Genomic DNA, 19,445 nt, shown 5'->3' with positions numbered 1-19,445 from the left:
TAGGTGTTACAGGCAGCGATTAATCGCTAATTTAATCATAGTCGTCGGCTTTTCAACACTGAATACATTTCAACATTTTTTTGATTTAAACGATTGATTGACAAAATACATGAACATTTGACTTATAGTTTCACTCAATGGGTGTTTTTCAGAAATGCAAGAAATGTTGCAAAACTGGATTTTTTCAGCACTCGTCGTGCTCGTGCTCGTGCTGCAAAAATAGTCTTTTTGCAACTTGTTGCATAAACTACTATTACACTAGTTCAGTTGTTTTGCAATCATTAGTTGTCAAAAAATGTAAGGCTTGACAAAACCCTATATTTAAGCAAAAAAAAAAACTTTTTGGGATACCAACTGTACGGATTTTTTCCTTACCATACGGATTTTCGACCCTCTTCGCGGATTTTTAACAGGCCGGAATTTTTGTAGGTAATTTCACGCATAATACGGATTTGTACGGAATTTTAACAATTTTTGAACATTGTATTGCTTTTTTGATTAGGTCCAAGCTTTTGTTAATTAGACATTTTAATTTAACTGGGAGATTGATTTAATAAGGGAGAGTTTTCCGGGTTTTACTCAATTCAAGCTTGATTATTTATTTTATTTTTTTTTTCTTTCATTTGTTAATATGACCTTTTAAAAACACTCTAGAATTGTTCTTTTAGACATTACTTACTAAATATATTTATTCATTAAAAGGTCCAAAGGCTTTCTAAAGCTTGCGAAAACCTTTGAACATTTGAATTAACAAATCTAGAGTTTTTTTAAAGGTCCTATAAACTGTTGTGTTTCACATGTTGTAGGGCCTTTTCAATAAAAAAAAAACTCTGGAAAAGTGTTCGTGAATCGATATCATTCGTAAAAGAAAACTTGCCATTTCGTAAACTTTTAAACGCTTTACAAAAAAAAAAAAAAAAAAAAATGAAGACCATAATGATTTGATTCAAATCACGGTTTATTTTATGAATGCTTTTAAACGTGCAAGTCATAAGCACTCTCATAGCATTTTGTGAATTTTGTTAGCTGTAAAAACGACACAGTTTCATATTTGTAATTCTCAAATTTATTTAATTTAATTTATCTAAATAATTCCTTGACAGTTTTTGTTATATGTAGTTGTTCGGTAACTGGGCGTTGTTTAACTGGGCTGCTTTTTAACTGGGCGATCGCTAACTGGGCCGTAGCCCAGTTAAAAAGCAGACAAACGTCAAAAAACCAAAACAAACCAAAATGACCGAGGGGTTAATGGATGCAAAAATCATATTCAGTAAAAAAAAAAATTCTAACTTTTGTTTAATTTCAAGTTACAATTAAAGAAATATGAAAAGTAAGCAATGTAAATAAATTTGAGTAACTTTTATTTTTATATTTCATCTGCAAAATATCATGCATTGGTGGTCCCCTCGTTATTTTTTGTTCAGCTCAGTTAACGAGCAACATATATTCGGTGACTGGGCTACGTTCTCAGCCCAGTTACCGAACAACTACTGTACCATGGAGTCATATCGGCAAAGTTTACGGATTTTTGCTCAGCAAGAGTTGGTAACCTTAGGGATACTGAATATCGTACATTTTAAAAAATTCTAATGATTTTTTTTATAAATCCAAACATGCTAAAAATTATTCTAAACGTAGGGGAATGCATTTTAAATTGATTACAACTGATTGCACTAAAATTTTCATTCAAATTTTGAAGTTTTTTGTAAAAAAACATTGTTTTGTCCCGTGATTTTTTGTACCAGCCTAAATGAAAATTAAAAAAAAAAGATGCATACTTGCTTGTTCGAACCTGTCCAAAAATACTTCGAGATTTTGTGAAATTTCATTGTAGGGGAAAGTGGGGCAAGTGTAACAAGCTAAGGAAATGCTCGTTATAACCCATTAAAAAGTTAAAAAATCTGTCGGATTTTATTATAATCATCTTATTCTAGGTCTTGACTAAGACTTTGTTAGAGCAAGTTTTTAAAAAATCCTGTTTTTTAATGTAAAAAATTGATTTTAAATTTTTTGATTTTCCGTACGTTCTACTCAACTAGTGGGGCAAGACGAACAACCCGTTGGGGCAAGAGGAACAATGGATGAAAAAACATGTTTATTTGCTAACAATTGAACTGTTATCACTTAAATACATCAGATTAGAATGTACTTGAAAGGTTTGTTCCATTTTTAGATAGAATCATAATATTTGACTGAAAAATTCATCGTTTTTACGAAAAATAATATTACTTCGATGATAAAAAGAAAATTTTCATAATATCACTATATTTTGTATGGACATTTTTTTTAACAATTGTTTATCAGTTTTACGTACTTTCGTGTATTTATTCCCCAATCAAATATGTTGTTGCAGCAATTCGTATTTTTTTCCATACTAAAAATCCATATGGTACACTTGCCCCACCTGAACAAGATTTTTTAAAAGCTCTCAACAAAAATAACCAAAAGTTAAATCATACTTTGTAATAGGTGCAAGTCATTGGTAGGGACACTACTGATCTAGGAAAAATAGCATTTTGATAAAATGAGCCTTAAAACGAATCCTAAGCCTTATTTTGTACTTTCCAAATATTTTAAGAAAACAAAGGTTCTGTAAAAAACTTCATTAAATCTTATGCCCCGTGGCGTTTACGTCGTTTTGGCGGTTATGTGGTAGTAGAATCAGCTAATTGCATTGCTAGCAACAATTCCTCATACTGGAAATAATCAAAATTGTAAAAATTACGGCCGTACGAGCCATTGTTCCTCTTGCCCCATATGGTCGTCTTGCCCCACCTTCCCCTATAGTATCACAAAATGATTTTTTTGCAAACATTTAAATTTCGTTAAAACTCTGTTTTTTTAACACAATTGTTCTAGTGTATAATGCATTTTTTTTATTTATTTTTTTTATTTTTTTTTTACCCTAAAAATAAATTAAATAAAATATACACAAAAGTCAGCACGTTTAGGGCAAAATCCCAACGTTGCTCGATTTCTCCCGCCAATTTTATTCCAAAATCACGTGCCATTCTCTCTTGCTGTCTGCCGCTCTCTCAACCGTGTACTACGCTCCCAATTTCCGCAAACACACAGCTGATTTTCCCGCAATTTCCACGTTTCCTTCCGCAGGCTTCAACCGGTTTCGGTTGTTTGTTATTGCCGGCATAATCTGTTTTGGGGCCAAGCTTACACGAGAACTTCTCCGAACAGAGAGCGAGAAATCGAGAGAAGCGCACACATTCTCGCGCATTTTCCGGGAAAAACTATTGCCGCCTGGCAGAACTTGAAGGACTGACTTTAGTTTCAGTTGGCTTTTGGCGCGCGCGGCGTTCGGACGTGTTTTGTTTTTTTTGCTAGGAGGACCCCCCTTTCGATTTGGGGACTTTAGAAGGGGAAGGAACATCTGTGCTCGCTGGAGTGGCTCAAGTGGCATTCGGGTGGGAGAAGGGGAGAAGGTCTCAAGTGGCTTGCAGGCAGAGTTGGGTTTGAACGGTTTTACGAGCCCAGTTGTGTCAGTGTTTGAAGATCAATTTTGTTGCACTTTTTTTCAGTAACGTTTGCGGTAATGTAATGTCGTCATCACTCTAGTGGTTCTTGAAGAGCTTGAAGAAGTTCAGTGGCGGAGCCACACGTGTTTGGTGCGGAATAAAGTCGTGTTAAAAAGTGTGACTTCAACTGAAGAAAAAAAAAAAAAGATAAATATCTCAGAAGACAAGTGAATAATTTCGTCAAAACTAAGGATTACTTGCGAGCTGTTTGGAGTTGTTTTGCACGAATTGAACCAACAAAACGTCGATCATTAGTCATTGTTGCGCGTGGCTACCACAAGGCAAGCAGACCAGGAGACCTTTGCAGCAGCAGCAGCAGCAGCAGTGGTGGGTGGATGATAAATGGTGGCTAATATTGGTTTGTGAATGAATGCCGCTTGGCTGGAGAAATTACTCCTCCGGCGCATTTGTGAAGCATGTGGTCATTCCGTTTACAGTGACTTAATTGTGTTTTGTTGTGCTGTTTAAGTGATTAAATAATCGTACTTTAAAAATTCTGTTTACTTTTTGAATTAGGATGTTAATTTTTTGAGTTTGAATACTTATTTTGAAGTTAAATAAAATAAGATAAAATATCAAATTTAACATTTAATTTTTAGTTTACTTCATTGTAGTTTTTTTTTTATTTTGTGTCTTCGACCTGATTTTTGATTATTATTTAAAAAAAGTATTTAGGATGATAAAAAATATTTCAAATTTTCAATGGAAATTTAAGTGCAATCAATTAAAATCAGTTATAAATAAGTTCCCATGCGTTTTGATTCATCTTAGCATGTTTGGGATAATTTTTGAAATTTTAGTGAATTTTCAATGTTAAAAAAGCAAAAAGTGTTTTTTACTTCGTCTAATATTTCTTTTTTTTTTTTAGAAAACCAATGTTTGCATATAAACTGTACGGGCGTATAATGCATTTCCAATAGTTTTTGCATTGAAATGGTAAAATTCTGGCTTGTAATTTCAATTGTTATATTTTTGCCCCCGTCGACCTCAGCCAGAGCCGAGGGACAAACACTTTGAAAAGCATCGGGTTAATTAATACGATTTTTCTCAAATATATCAAAACGCTTTATTTATTTGAGCAACATATTATTTAATGCCAGTAAGATCAATTGATTAAAGAATGTTGTGCAGAGAATGTTTCATTACCAAAATAATTTACTTTATCAAAGTCGAGAGGGGAGGCAAAAAAATAACAAGCCATGGTATTACTATTTGAATGAAAAAAAAAAATGATTTAGAAAGAATTTTACACACACAATTTACAATCATTAGTTTTCAAAAAATCAAAGTATTGACTTTTTTTCTCTTTTTGCAGTATTGTACAACAAAATTTCACAAAAATAACAAATATTTTTGATCGATCCCGGACATACTCAATATGATTTTAAACGTAGGAAAGTGCAATTCAAATTGTTTTCAGTTGATTTAATTTCTTTTTACATTAACATTTTGAAGTTTTTTTGAAAAGCATATGTTGTTTGCCACCTAATTTTTCGGACCTTTTTTGATGGGAGGGAGGAAGGGGGGGGGGGGGGAATCGACATAAACTTTGAAGAATAGTTACAACGGCCTTATTTGATTAAAAATACATGAATAAGCATTATGCAACGTATTCTGATCAAACCTATTTTGTTTTGCAGCTCCATTTTTAGGGAAATCTTGAAAAGAAGGTACAATGATTTTTTTTCTTGGTTTATCGTATAAATTACATTCGATTTTATACGTTGTTCGAAAAAAATCAAATTCACGTATGGTTAATACAGTTTTGGTTAACAAGTTTCACGTCACGGTATTACAAATATTTTTTCTGAAAAAAGCATTATATATATGGTTATGGTTTACCATATATATATGTATATATATTTGCAGAAAACATAAAGTTTAACAACATTTTTTAATGAGAATCAAAAGACTTTTCACGAAACTTTGCACCATAATATTATTGTTTGGTTGAATATGTACTTTTAAGAGTAATTCTTCAAATCAACTTTTCTTTGTATTTTTATGTTATTTGAATTAAACTTTTTTTCAAGCATTCCCTATGTCGAAAGAAGCCATTTTATATCATTTTTTCATGTAAGTTTGTATTCTGTATTTATTGTAGAAAATCTACAATAGATTTCAGAAGCTTTTTCTCTGAAAATTATTTTTGTTTTGTCCCTTGCTTTCTAGGAAAATGAAATAAATTTAGCATTGGACTTTATGACATTTTACCGAAGATTTGAAAATTGATTAAATTGATTGTTTAAATAAATTACCAGATTCTCAGATAAATTCTTAGAAATATGTTTACATTAGAAAACCAGTTATGAAGTGTTTAGTATTTTGTGATATTTAAAGCATTTTTGTTTAAATTTTGCTTCTAATTTTTTTTGTTTTCTTAATTCTTACGTTAAACGTTTAAAGTACAACACATTTTCAACCGTAGAGTTAAAAACAAAAAAAAAACACAAATCACTTGAGATGCTTCAAACATCACAACAGTTTCTTTTTTATTAGAAGATTTCTATGAATTTATCTACACAGAAAAAAATGATGGCAATGTTCATCAGGAAATGGTGACAGATTTTGGGGCGAAAAAATGTGTAATATTACATCAGGAATTGATGAATATTCTTCAGTTTTTGATGAATATTCATCAGGCTCACATTTTTAACACGTTTTTAATGTAATCTAACTCAAAAAAGAGGGAATATTCAACCTACCAAATTTTCAACATTCCATAAATCAACTTTTTTTTTGCTGTGTCAGAATCTCTGAATTTAAGACATTTGGAATAACCCTGTTTACAAGCTTTAAGTTCTTGTTTTCGATCAAATTCACAATATTTTGGACATAAAGAAATGAATTATATTTTAGACAAGATACACTCATGGCATTCACAGAAAAAAAAGTTGAGTTTTGGAATGTTGAAAATTTGGTAGGTTGAATATTACCACTTTTTTTGAGTAATATTACATAAAAAATGTGAACCTGATAAATATTCATCAAAAACTGATGAAAATTCATCATTATCTGGGGTAAAATTAATCATTTATTTTGCCACAAAATCTGTCACCATTTACTGATGAATATTGCCATCATTTTTTTTCTGTGTTGTATTCCCCCTGTGGCAAAAGAATTGACTGTGTAAAAACGATCGAATAATCTCAAATAATTTTTAAATGCAAAATCGGATTTGGATTCCTAAAGTACATTATAGAAATTTCATTAAAATTCTCTGCATTACTGGTAAATCCACCAAGAGTTTGATTTTTGCAACAACAAAAATCACAGATTTTAGAATATTTAGATAAATATATTTTTTGTGTAGACGGATGTAAAACCATTACACAAAATGACTTTTTTGGTCGTAAGGGAGGCCCATTCACAGTGGTATTGTAAACAGGAAACAGGATAAATAGGTAGTTGGTGAAAAGTGCTTTTTGAGCGCTTCTTGCATAAAATATGTTGCTTTTAATCTAAACTAAAAATCGTATTTGTTAGAAATTTTGTAGGTCAAGAAACTAATTTTTCTAAACTCAAAAGTAACTTAATTCGACTAAAATTTGTTATTTTTCTACAAAACACATTAACAAAAAACAAAATCTGATTGCGATAGGTTCAATATCAATCTAAGAATTAGATAATTTTGAATGATTGGATTCAATTCTTTTGCTTCCTTGGACCTTAATATAAATCTACTTTAGGATGGCTTTAATTAGGAATCAAAAATTCTAGTCAAAAAATTATAATTTCTTGTTTTTACATGTTCTGGCCAGGCTATACTATCATAAACAGAATTAAGTTTACCGTATCAACCTAAACAAAGTTTGAAATCAACAACTCAAACAGAAGAAAAAACCTGTGTGCAAGAACCGTCGAACGCGACTTGCAGAACCAAGTTCATCATCTAATGTACACCGAGAGTTAGCTGAGAGAAAAGACCTGCAGAACCGTCGAACAAGAACACAGTTCGACGTCGTCGTGCTATCTTGTCGCAAAGTGACAAAATCTCAGAATTCGAATTTGGGGGATTTGTGAAGGTTCTAAACTCAATTTGGCCCAAAATACACGTACGACAAGTTAGTACGACGGCGTCAAGTTCCTCCCTCGCAAGGGGAGGCAAACAGATAAAGCAAAAAAAAAAAAAGGAAGATGTCATAAAACGTGTCGGCCCAGGTGGAATCTAATTATTCGTGGCAGCGGTAGTAATTCAAAGTGCTGTGTTTGCATGAGTTTCATTTTTTTTCTTCCCCTCTAGCCAGTGAATAGTGTAGTGATTTGGGGAGCAAAAAAAAACCGGAGAAGGAGTATAACGAGATTTGCCGAGATTGGGACAAGTGAGTCCCGTTCTAGGTAGACCAAGTGTTTGTAACTTGTTTTCGTGAAGTTCATGGTGGGTGGATGTTGGTAGTGCAGTGATTTTTTATGACCCAGCTCGCATCGTGTACATTGTTGAATAAGACAAGAATTCATAATTGTGTCCAGCGAAAAACATTTGGAATTGTTGTTTTTGGCGCGCAAGCAGATAAACTTATGGTAAGTGGATTTTTGTGACAACTTTAATCTTTCTAGGAGATATCCTTGCAACAAGAAGAAATATATTGCAAAGAATTTAAAAAATATTCAACGCGAAATAGAATGCAAAATTATTTGTAAATGCTGAGAAGAGAATTCAATCACTTGATCACAATACAAAGCTGTACCAAATTAAACCACACAGTTTGAAGCTTTTATTAAATTTTATATGAATCAACAAATCAAATTATTTGCTCTACCGCATTGCCTTGGCGTTCTCGATTGCTAGATTCCTACTCGAAACTAGGTGTCCACCCCGGGATTCGAACTGACGCCCTTTGGATTGTGAGTCCAACTGCCTACAAGCGACTCCATCGAGGCTTATCCCTTTAGATTAGACCGGGCCAACGTTTACTTTCCCATCCGAGGGAAGGCGTGGTCAAACAAATCTCGTCTCAAATGCCACCGGGACCTTCCGGGATTGAATCTTTCAAAAGTTGCAAGAATTTTACAACTTAATTTATTTTTCTTTTCAAAATTAAATTGATATTACTATTGATTTTGTCTAACATTTTATTAATAGAAAAAGGATATTGTTTGCTCATGTTTAAGTAGAGCAGTTTAATGGAGTGAGTGACAACCTTTTATTTTTAATTAACATTCCAACGCCCAAGGCTCCAAAAAAGTTGGAACGGTAACTTCAACTCAATGGTTCTCGGGCATAACTCAACCAATTAAGATGATTCTTCTTTCCAGTGATTTGTTAGGATGTCTAGATGATTTTAGAACTTTGCAGAACTTAATTTGATCAAATCTGTAATTTTTGCGATCAAAAACATCGTTCCATTTTTTTTTCACGTGTAAAAAAAAATCGCCGAAAATTCCGCGGATACAGTCGTTTTAAACAAGGTGGAACGATGTTTTCGGTCGCAGAAATTACAGATTTGTTCAAATTAAGTTCTGCAAAATTTTAAGATCATCTAGACATTCTTACAAATCACTGGAAACAATAATCGTCCCGGTTGGTTGAGTTATGCCCGATAACCAGCGAGTTGAATTTACCGTTCCACCTTTTTTGGGATTCTTAAGGACGTTGCAAATATTTTTCAAAGTTTACTACGCCCCCCTTCAGAATTGGTCCGAAAAATCAGGAGGCAAAAAAACAATACTTTTTAAAAAATCTTCAAAATTTTAATGAAAATAGAAGTCAAATCAACTAAAAACAATCTATAACGCATTTTTCTGCATTTATAATCACATTTAGCATGTTTGGGCTGGATTAAAAGTATTTTGAATTTTTATAAAATTCCAATGTACCGCAATTTTTTTTTGCAAACATTTTTTTTTTTTACAATACTTAGGTATTTTGAAAATTAATGATTGTAAAACAACTGGGCAGGTGTAAAAGCATTTTTAAACACTTTGTTCATTCAAATGTTGAAACCTTGGCTCGTAAATTCAATGTTTAAACTTTTTAATTTTTTCGCTTTCGCATTCGCTTTGAGACATCGTCTTAGAGCAAAATTAATTATTTTGTCAAAATTTTCCCATAGTTTCGAAGGAATTTGATAAAATACAGTAATACTAAAAGAATACCAAAATGTGGTGTCCAACCATTGACAAATTCTGCAATTTTGCTTTATCAAACCAATACCTCAAATTGGTATGATACCAAATTTTGCTCTTGCATTATCCTTAAGACAAATTTTGAAGGGTCCAGAAATACCAAAATTTGGTAGTGAAACCAGAGAAAGGTACACTCAGGGGTGCTCAAAGTTTTTGTAGGCCGGGCCAAATTTAAAGCTCAATTGAGCTTGCGGGCCAGATTTACCAAATAATTTTTATTTGAAAGACTGGAAAATACATCTATGAGTTGAGTTTTTATTTATTTTTTGAACATTTTCGGTAATTACAAATAATAGTTTTGTATTTATATTTCAAAGTGGTGACATGTAAACTGTTCAATTTATGTAACGGGGTAATTTTATCTTTAAATCGAGTGTGACTAATGAAAAATCTTTTAATGCTAGAATTTCAATGATAGAAAATGTTTTAAGCAACCGTAAAGTAAAACTGTAATCATTATTTTCAAAAAAAAAAAATAAGATTCGACGAAGAATTTTTTTTTGCGAAAAAACATTGATTCATCGAAAATTAACAAAAATAAAATTCATTGTTAATAAACCCGAACATACTCAAATGATTCTGAACGAAGAGGAAATCATTTTTAAATGATTTCAGCTGATCGTACCTAAGTTTCCATTGATTTTTCGATTTTTTATAAATATTTTTGCTCCTTGTTTTTTGAGCCAATTTTTAATAATCGGGGAGGGGAGGCTTTGTAAAATATTTGCAATTGCCTCGATCCTCCGATTTCAACATTGTGTCTACCTGAATCAGATGGTAGTCAATCAGATTCTTTATCTAACTGTCATGAGCTCGAATCCCGGTTTCCAAGTTAGTTTGAGGGTCAGTTCATAAAAGGGTCATTATGACTTTCAAATTAATCTAGAATACTTATATTTTTAGAACAATTACAGGATTCTACCTAAGTCAAATTTGAACGTTTTATAAATATTTTCAAAAATGTTTGATGAAAGTTTTCACGATATTTATTAGTTTCACTCACATTGAACCGTGTGAAATTGTTTTAATTAAAAGGATTTTTTGACAAAATATGTGTGTCCTAACATGGGGATGAAAATACTGATAAGTCATTAGCTTTTTTATTAACAAAAAATATAAAAGATAAGCATAAAAATGTTTAAAATAAACCTTAATTTAAAAAAAGCATAAAATCACTTAACAAGAGGTCAACGGGCTATTTTACGTGATCATTCAAAAGGGGTCCGCGGGCCACAAAAAATCACCTCGCGGGCCACGTTTGGCCCGCGGGCCATACTTTGATTGTACCCCATTGTTTGGTCAAAGTCAAACTTAAAAGTCACTTTTTACACGGCGCTCACGCACATTATCAAAACAAACGTTTGATAGTGTGTGTGAACTCCGTGTAATAGGGTTGTCAAACAGAAAGAGACCCCGTTCGTTTGACAATATTTGGTGTCAAATCATCGGGGTTTGAGTGTATTATTACACCCAAAACTGGCAGCGCTAGTCCGAGAGAATGATGGTCTCGAGTCGAGAGAATAGTGGTACCATTCACGGACGCAGAGAACACAGCTCGAGATGGGCGATAGAACTATTCTCTCGAGGTTCATTTGCAAAAAAAGTTCATCCGTCAAACAAAAAACCAAAAGTGTCGACAACGGGAATCGAACCAGAGTCCTTTGATAAACCAATCCAATGACTTAGCTGCCTCGGCCACCACGCTTGGTGACCAAGGAGAAGTCAGAAGTCGATGTATGACACTTGTTGGAGATTTATTGATTCAACTAACGAATGAACTCATTTGTTATGATGGTGTGAGTTGGTACCATTATTCTATCGATTTTGGCACTGAGCCCTCAATAAATTTTGAGAGAACGATTATCTCGACTCTGAATTTTGGGTGTACACATTTCCTTTGTTATTTACCCATGCTCGGGACGGAGTTTTTCGGTTTTTTTTATTGATTATCTCAGAATTTAAATCGAATTGTGGGGATCTGTGAAGGTTAAAAATGTGAGGCATTGTGAGCTGCACAAAATGGCGTTCTCAACTCAATGTTGACCAAATGGCACGTGCGACAAGATAGCACGATAGCGACCATATATTATTGAGAAGGCATATTAGTTTTGACTAATTCCACTAAACATTTACTTAGGTTGACACCGTGCAGCTCAAAATAAATTCCATCAAAAGTTGTTCCAAACTCCCTTCCGAAACCTCACAATTTGTCCTTTCTGGCACATTTCACGTTTGGACTAATTTACAGCCATCCTTCGTGCACCTTGACCGCGCCGAAACAATGAACAAATTTAATAATCGTTTGCAAGTCTGCCCTGCCCCATGGAAGAAAACTTTTTTTTTCTTCTTACTTTTTCAGCTTTTATGTTCGCAACTTTGAGCTACTTACAGCTCTTCCTGGATCGGTGACGATGACGTCGAGCACGTCGTCCTTATTTGGTCCTTGAATTAATTAAGTAGGTATTTCAACTTCGTTTTCGCATTTTTTTTTTTGAGTGAAGAACATTTTTTTCATTCTCAGATTCTTTATTCACCTTTTCAGTCTGCTCTGTCCTTTTCGAAAGATGATGGGATGGTTTTGTGTTTCAGGGAGAAGGGGGGCGTTCCAAAACGAGGACCAACCACACTCTGGGAGGGAGCACACTTTATTTTCCGGGGCATAATTAAAATTCTTTTCGCAAACACTTTTTAATGGACTTTGGGGGGTTGTTTTCATTCGACTGACTTTGGTGCGGAAAAAGTTCTGCCTTTCGTGGGAAACCGGGAAATGTAATCCCATCATTTAGCGTTTGCTGCACTGCAGGTTGTCGATCGCAAAGTTTTATACTGTGAGTTTGGAAGTCTGGGGAAGATTTGTTGGAGAGGTTTTTGATAAGTAATTGAATTTATTGCAAGAATAATTAATTTCGTGAAGATTGTAATTTGATTTTAATTATAAAATGCTTTTAAACGGATAATTACATGTATATTGGCCAAATTTTGAAGAGCTTATAAAAGCTCACACTTTCATATTTTGAACCTCTTTTAAGGGTTTGAAATAAACATTTTCCACTCTCTAAAATGCTGATACCCAGACCCAATGTAACCTTTTTTCCGTAACAATCCAAAACAGTAGGGGAGTTTGGGGTAATATGGACAGTGGGGGTAATTTGAACACCCCTTTAAAAATCACGTTTTCTTCGGATATAAAGTGAAAACGGCAATTTAAGTGATAAGGCTAGTACTTGTAATGGCCTAGGAGTATGGACAAACCAAAAAAGTTGGAATAGGTTAAGTAGTTTTGGTATAATATGTAAAAAATTCCAAAGGCCGGTTGGCACTGCCTTAAATTCTAATATTTGAAGGTTAGAAAATAAGGTTTTGCAGGGGTTATTTGGCAAAAAAGTGGACATTTTTTGTTTAAGAGGATTGCTTGGACGATGCCTGAGATATGTACGTATAAAAATTGTGCATTTTATCCATTTTTATCATCATAAATTGCAATTTTTGATAGAATATGCTATGGGGGTAATTTGAATGGCTTGTGGGGTAATTTGGACATACCTGAAAGTCTACCTGTCAGGCAACAAAAAAGTAACTTTCATGGTAGGATGAGTTTTTAATGGGATTTAGATAAATTTAGGGGAATTTAATCTAATCTAATCTAATCTAATCGAACACAAGCGCAGCCAGTCCGAAGAAAGCATCCGGGAAGAACTTATGGTTAGATTACGCCTCAAGTTCTTTCTTGTCATTATTAATGATTGCAGTACTTTCGAGAACCCCCGAAATGTATTACACTCACTACAGCGGCCCGGCCTACTGCGTTGCATTAACCGCAAGAGACAGATTCTATGAACGGAACCCACATTTCATGGAATCATCAGGGGAAGAAGAAGAAGTGAGGACATACCGTACCAACCACTTCGAGTTATTTATAGAATATGGTGTGTAGTGTGTGTAGGGGAATCGTTTGGGGAAGGCATTGTTGTATTATATAGTAAATTACCTTGTGACATTATTTCACCACTACGGATTAATTCACTCAAGGGGTGTCAACCCCTCGGTGGCCGAGTGGCTAGAGCATCTGACTACCAATCCATAGGTGTGAGTTCGAATCCCACCTGATTCCATGCGTTTTTTGTTCATATTCAAAGTTCAATTATAGTCGAATAATTTCAAGGAGACCGGTCGAGAAGCGAACTCGGAACCTTCCGCTTATGAGGCGGGAGCCGTAGCCATTAAGCCACGGGCCGGTCTTTAGATAAATTTAGGGGAATTTTATATGTCAAAACAATCAAAAAGGAATGTGAGCAATGAGCACTTTCACAAAACCCCTATTTTTTAATTTAGATAAATTTATTCCAATATTCGAATTGATGAAAATCTGATTACTGTACATTTGGCGTTCAACAAGACTCTAATGTTGGTTGCTTTTAATTAATTTCTTTGACATTTCTAATTTCTATGCTGGTTTACAATAATATTTAAATTTGAAGGGCTACAGAATGAAAAATTTAAAAATAAATGATATTTTCAGGCTAATAAATTCTATATAAAGATTGATTTATATAAACATAAACGTTACCTTAATCACTAAAAACTATACTTGTGCCTAATCCAGAATCAATGTTTAAATCATTTCAGTATTAATGATTAAATTATGTATACACCCAACTAGCAGTCGCATGATTGTGATGCATGGCGGCATGAAAGTATATCAGAATCTGCATGAAATCTGTCCTCATGCATTTTTTGCGATATAGGAGTATGACATTTTTGCCCGTTACCGACAATTATCGACATTACCGACGGCTTTTTGGTTGTATTTCACAAAAAAAAACACTTAGCAGAACGAGGATTGAACCACCAACTTCTTGTTTATTGATCCAACACGCTACCACCGCGCCATCGACGCTTGATGAAAAGTGAGTGAAAGAGCACCAACATATGCTTCTCTTTGGAGTGTTGCTCGGGGACGGGCCAGCTTTATATGTGTTGGTGAGAACTGCAGATCGCTGAAATTTTTACACGCGGGCAAAAATGATCTACGGGCTTGCTGCAAAAAATGTTATAAAATATGACATTTTCTGCAGCAAATCCAATGTTGCAGATTTTGAGATATATTTTTCCTTTGGGTGTACTATACTGAACTATTTGTTATCTTCCTATTGAATTATAGTTCTATCACAAAATCATTGTTTAAACCTTTGATGAATTATTGTGAGCAAAACAACACTTCAAAATATAAAGCAATTACAAAACCAGGTTGAAGGATAAAAAACATGCTCAAAAAATCAAATGTTAAACTTATTCTTCAACTTGTGTCCAAATTACCCCACAAAAGGTGTTCACATTACCCCACAAGGTATGTCCATATTACCCCACAAGGCATGTCCAAATTACCCCGTAGGGGTGTTCATATTACCCCCACACAAAAATGTGGGGGTAATTTGGACACCTTTTAATTTTTGCGATAAAAATGGGTTTTTCATCAAAATTTATCGAAATGAATGACATTTTTCCATCAAATATGGTCTCTATTATCCACTGGTGTCATCCATTTTAAAGGAATGTTAAAATACACTAAAACCCCCGATTACGCTCAGGCGTTACGCTTTTTGTTAGGTTGATTTCTCGAAAACAGTGTAATGTTTCTACAATCTTTTGAAATCAATTTGTAGATCTGCACAAGACGTATGAATTGCTTTAAAAAGATTTCAAAAATGTTGCGTCGTTTCAGAGAAATCGACGAAATACAAAGCGTAACACCTGAGCGTAATCGGGGGTTTTAGTGTATCCATACAGCCCGTGGCAGAGCAATTTCCTTAGGGTGTCCAAATTACCCCACACTCCCCTATACGATTTGTTTGCACCAACCATGGTCAATTCAAAACACGAAATTAAGTTGCTGAAAGAAAATTATAAACTTGTTGAGCTTTTTTAACTACACTTATTCTTTTAACTTTCCCAAATTATCAAAAATGTTTCCATGATGGTTCTCGAGCAAACTTCCCAATGTATCAACAGCAAAGGAAGTACAAAAATAGACCCAAACACAAATGATGCCTTTCAGTCGCTTCCAAAAATAACACCATCCCTTTAAAAACATCGTCGAATCAGTCTCACTCAAGCCCCAAAAAAAAAGAAGCGGAGAGGGGAAGAAAACAAAACTTTTCCTTTTCCTTTAATGTTGCTTAAATGGGGCTTCCCCGACCCCATCCCGCGTCTTGTCTCCATTTCGTCCCAGAAGCTTTTCTTTATTGTCTATCTCTCCTCCATCCGGTGGCGGCGACAAATGTCTGCCGAATCTCGTCTACTGTCCCTGCTGCAGACTTGAACGGTTGGCTCGTGGTTGGCGATATTGCAGCCGAATAAATTAAAACCGTGGAGACGCGCGGTAGTTTGAGGGATCGAGTCAATGAGGCAGAACTAAACCGCGGGCGTCCCCACCGTTCAGCGGTTGGGACTATCAGCTTTAAGTGAGACTTATTTCTGAGAAAGTTAGCTTGTTTTAATTGTATTCAAGGTTTCTCCCAAGCAAGGTTTGTTTTACAAGTCGACGCTGTCCTGCTATCTTGTCGTTCGTCACTTTTTGACGTTCCGAGAAAAACACGTTTTAAAGTTTGACCTTGACTAAACAAAAACGAGAGCACGCAATGTAAACAATAACAAACGCGTTTTGTTCGGTTGCCGGAGTCCCAAGTTGTAATTGAAAAAGTTTACGGTAGTCGAGGTCGTACTTGTGTCAAACGCGTTCTGACTTGAAATCCCTTTGGCCAATTGTCGCACTTACGTCAATTTTCAGACTGTGTCAAGATAGCATGACAAGATTGAAAAGTAACAACAATGCACGGAGTTTTTTTGGTTTTTATTGAATATCTCAGGATTGAAATCGAATTTTGGGGATCGGTGAAGGTCTAAAAGTTAACACAATTTGGCCCAAAATGCACGTACAACAAATTTGCACGACGGCGACGAAGTGAAGTATATATTTACATTTTTGATTCATAGAAATGTTATTAAACATATAATAAGTTAAGTTTTGCAAATGCCTCTAAAACAAGTAATAAATATGTTAAGGTTTCTCAAAACGTTAATTTTTTTGTGAATATTCCATTCATAAATTTTTGCTTAATAAGCATAGGGAACCCATTCTGCTTAGAGCCTTGGAAAAGTACTCTAGGGTTAATGATTATACTTAAACTTGATTAAGTTTATCTTACAATAATTGGCAGTGGCAGTGGCAGTGCGTGGCCGAATGGTTACGCTGTCCGCTTTGTAAGCGGATGATTCTGGGTTCGATTCTCATCTGCTCCAACCTTCCATCGGATGAGGAAGTAAAATGTCGGTCCCGGCCTTGGTTGTTAGGCCGTTAAGTCATTCCAGGTGTAGGAGTCGTCTCCATGCCATAAGTACAAACAACACACCAAACCTCAGTGTCTTGCGAACCTTCGTGGTGAACGGACACTAGAGCTGCGGTATTTTTACTACCTAAGCTCAGAGTTATTTCAAACAAAATTCACAGTCTTTTTAAAGACTACCTGAGTTATTTTCCAAAATTCTAAACAGTCTTTTCAAGACTAACCCCACCTGAAATTTTGTTGTATTTTACAAACGAAGCCATCTTTTTAAGAGAATTTTGCTTGCAAAATGCGTCAATCCTCCAATTCCATTGTCAAACGGTTTCGGTGTTTTATCCGAAACTGTTGACAAGGATCCTTCTCCTCGTACTGAGCCTTCTGCCGTCGAGAAACGAGTAAAGGCTCCGCCAATTGTAGTGACTTCCGTCTCCGATTTGGCCAGCTTTCGAACGCAACTGAAGAATTGCAAGGAAACTTGCAATTTGAAGGTTTCGTTCCAGCTTGGTCGAAGAGGAGAATGTCGCTTGTTGACGGAATCTTTACAAGATCACCAAACTTTTGTTGGTTATTTGAAAACCACAAACACAATTTCTACACGTATGAGACCAAGAATGCTCGGCCATTCAAGGCGGTCCTGAAAGGTCTCTCCAACGACTTGTCGGTGGATGAGATCAAAAACGAACTTAAGGTGTTGCTTGGCTTTGCCCCATCCCAAGTAATACCAATGAAGAAAAAATCAAACGGGAATATTTCTCGCTTTGGTTTGACTTCACAATTTTATCTGATTCATTTCAACAGAAATGAAATCAACAATTTGAAACTTTTGGACAAAGTTCAGTTTTTGTTCCATGTACGGGTAAAGTGGGAACATATTAAGAAACATGGCGGTAATGGCCAGAATCTGATCCAGTGCCGGCGTTGCCAGGCATTCGGTCACGGTACTGATCATTGCGCTATGGTTCCAAAATGCATGGTTTGCGGGGATTCTTCTCACGACAAGGACAATTGTCCCGTGAAAGAAGTCACCCAATTTAAATGTGCAAATTGTGGTGGAAATCACAAATCAAATTTCTGGGATTGCCCCATCAGAAAAAAGGTTTTGGATTCTCGTGCTAAGCATCAGCCGAAATCCAAACCGAAATTTTCTCAAAGTCAGGTTGTACCTGCATCTTTAAATCAAACGTTCGTGCTGTCTCACTCGAACAATGCTAGAAATACCCCTACCGTGGAAAAGTTAGGTAACAGCAATGGTATTTCTTATGCCAACGTCGTTTCGGGTTCGGGTTCATCCACGAATTTTAAATCCTCTACCAATTTTCAAATTGGGCAGGTACCTCAAATTTCATTTGAAAATTTTTCTGCTGGCAACGCTTTGGGATCTTCTGATCTCGGCGATGTTACGTTTGAAAAATGACTTTTTGCAAAACTCACTGTTTGGTTTGATTCAAACAATGAGTAATGCTACATCCATGATGGAAGCAATCCAGATTGGATTAAAATTTGCGAATGATGTTGTTCTTACCCTGAAGTTTAATCATGGATCTAAGTAATTCCATCAATATTATGAATTTTAATGCTCGCTCTTTAAAAGCGAAAGAAAATGAATTTTTCAACTTTTACGAGTTCATAACGTGCATGTTGCTGTTATAACCGAAACATTTTTAAAAACTGGCACTTATTTGAAAAGTGATCCAGATTATAAAGTTATAACTAATAACCGAATGAATCGAAATGGCGGTGGAGTTGCAATAGTTATCCACCGTAGTATGACTTATAGCACGTTACGTGACTTTAAGTTAAAAGTTATTGAAAGTTTGGGCATTGAACTTGAAACTTCTTTTGGGAAAATTATGATTGCAGCTGCATATTTGCCATTCCAATGCACTGGGGAAAATAAAAATTATTTCAAAGGGGATTTGAATAAACTTACTCGGCATAGATCTCGATTTTTGATCATCGGTGATTTTAATGCCAAACACCAATCTTGGAATAATTCAAAAGTAAATTCCAATGGTAAAATTCTATTCAGAGATTGCACTTCTGGTCTTTATTCGGTTTTATACCCGAATGGGCCAACTTGCTTTTCTTCTGTTAGAAATCCATCAACAATTGATTTGGTTTTGACAAATCAAAGTCAGTATTGTGGTCCTTTAGTGACTCATGCTGATTTTGATTCTGATCATCTTCCAGTAACTTTTTCACTTTCTCATGAAGCAGTTACCAGACCCAATAGTTCTGTGTTTAATTACCACAAAGCTAATTGGGACAGGTATCAGCATCATATTGAGAATAATTTAAATCATGATTTTGTTTTAGAAACCAAAGCTGATATTGATTCAGCCTTGGAATCTTTAACTAATGCAATTTTGGATGCTAGGAATATTGCTATTCCTAAAGTCCAAGTCAAATTTGATTCTCCCATTATTGATGACGATCTTCAGCTTTT

The 19,445-nt window shown here is 34.9% G+C and overlaps 1 protein-coding gene across 7 annotated transcripts in view; it reads left to right on the top strand.

Moving 5' to 3' along the window:
* Window positions 1-3,288: 3,288 nt before the first annotated feature.
* Window positions 3,289-19,445, top strand: part of LOC6048494 (adenylyl cyclase 78C) — a 169,466-nt gene continuing 153,309 nt past the window's right edge. For 2 of the 7 annotated variants that reach the window (XR_005278246.1, XR_005278245.1), the window contains exons 1-2: window positions 3,301-3,857; window positions 7,774-8,051. The gene's annotated coding sequence lies outside the window, so the exon portion shown is untranslated. Of the gene's footprint in view, window positions 3,889-7,773; window positions 8,052-19,445 lie in introns of all 7 variants that reach the window. The other 5 variants (XM_038260196.1, XM_038260199.1, XM_038260198.1 and 2 more) reach the window with 5 other exon arrangements.

Source organism: Culex quinquefasciatus, chromosome 3 (genome assembly GCF_015732765.1).
Source record: "Culex quinquefasciatus strain JHB chromosome 3, VPISU_Cqui_1.0_pri_paternal, whole genome shotgun sequence".
In the NCBI taxonomy this organism is placed as follows: Eukaryota; Metazoa; Arthropoda; class Insecta; order Diptera; family Culicidae; genus Culex; species Culex quinquefasciatus.
The sequence above is the reverse complement of the archived record's forward strand: the minus strand, read 5'-3'. Positions and strand labels throughout refer to the sequence as shown.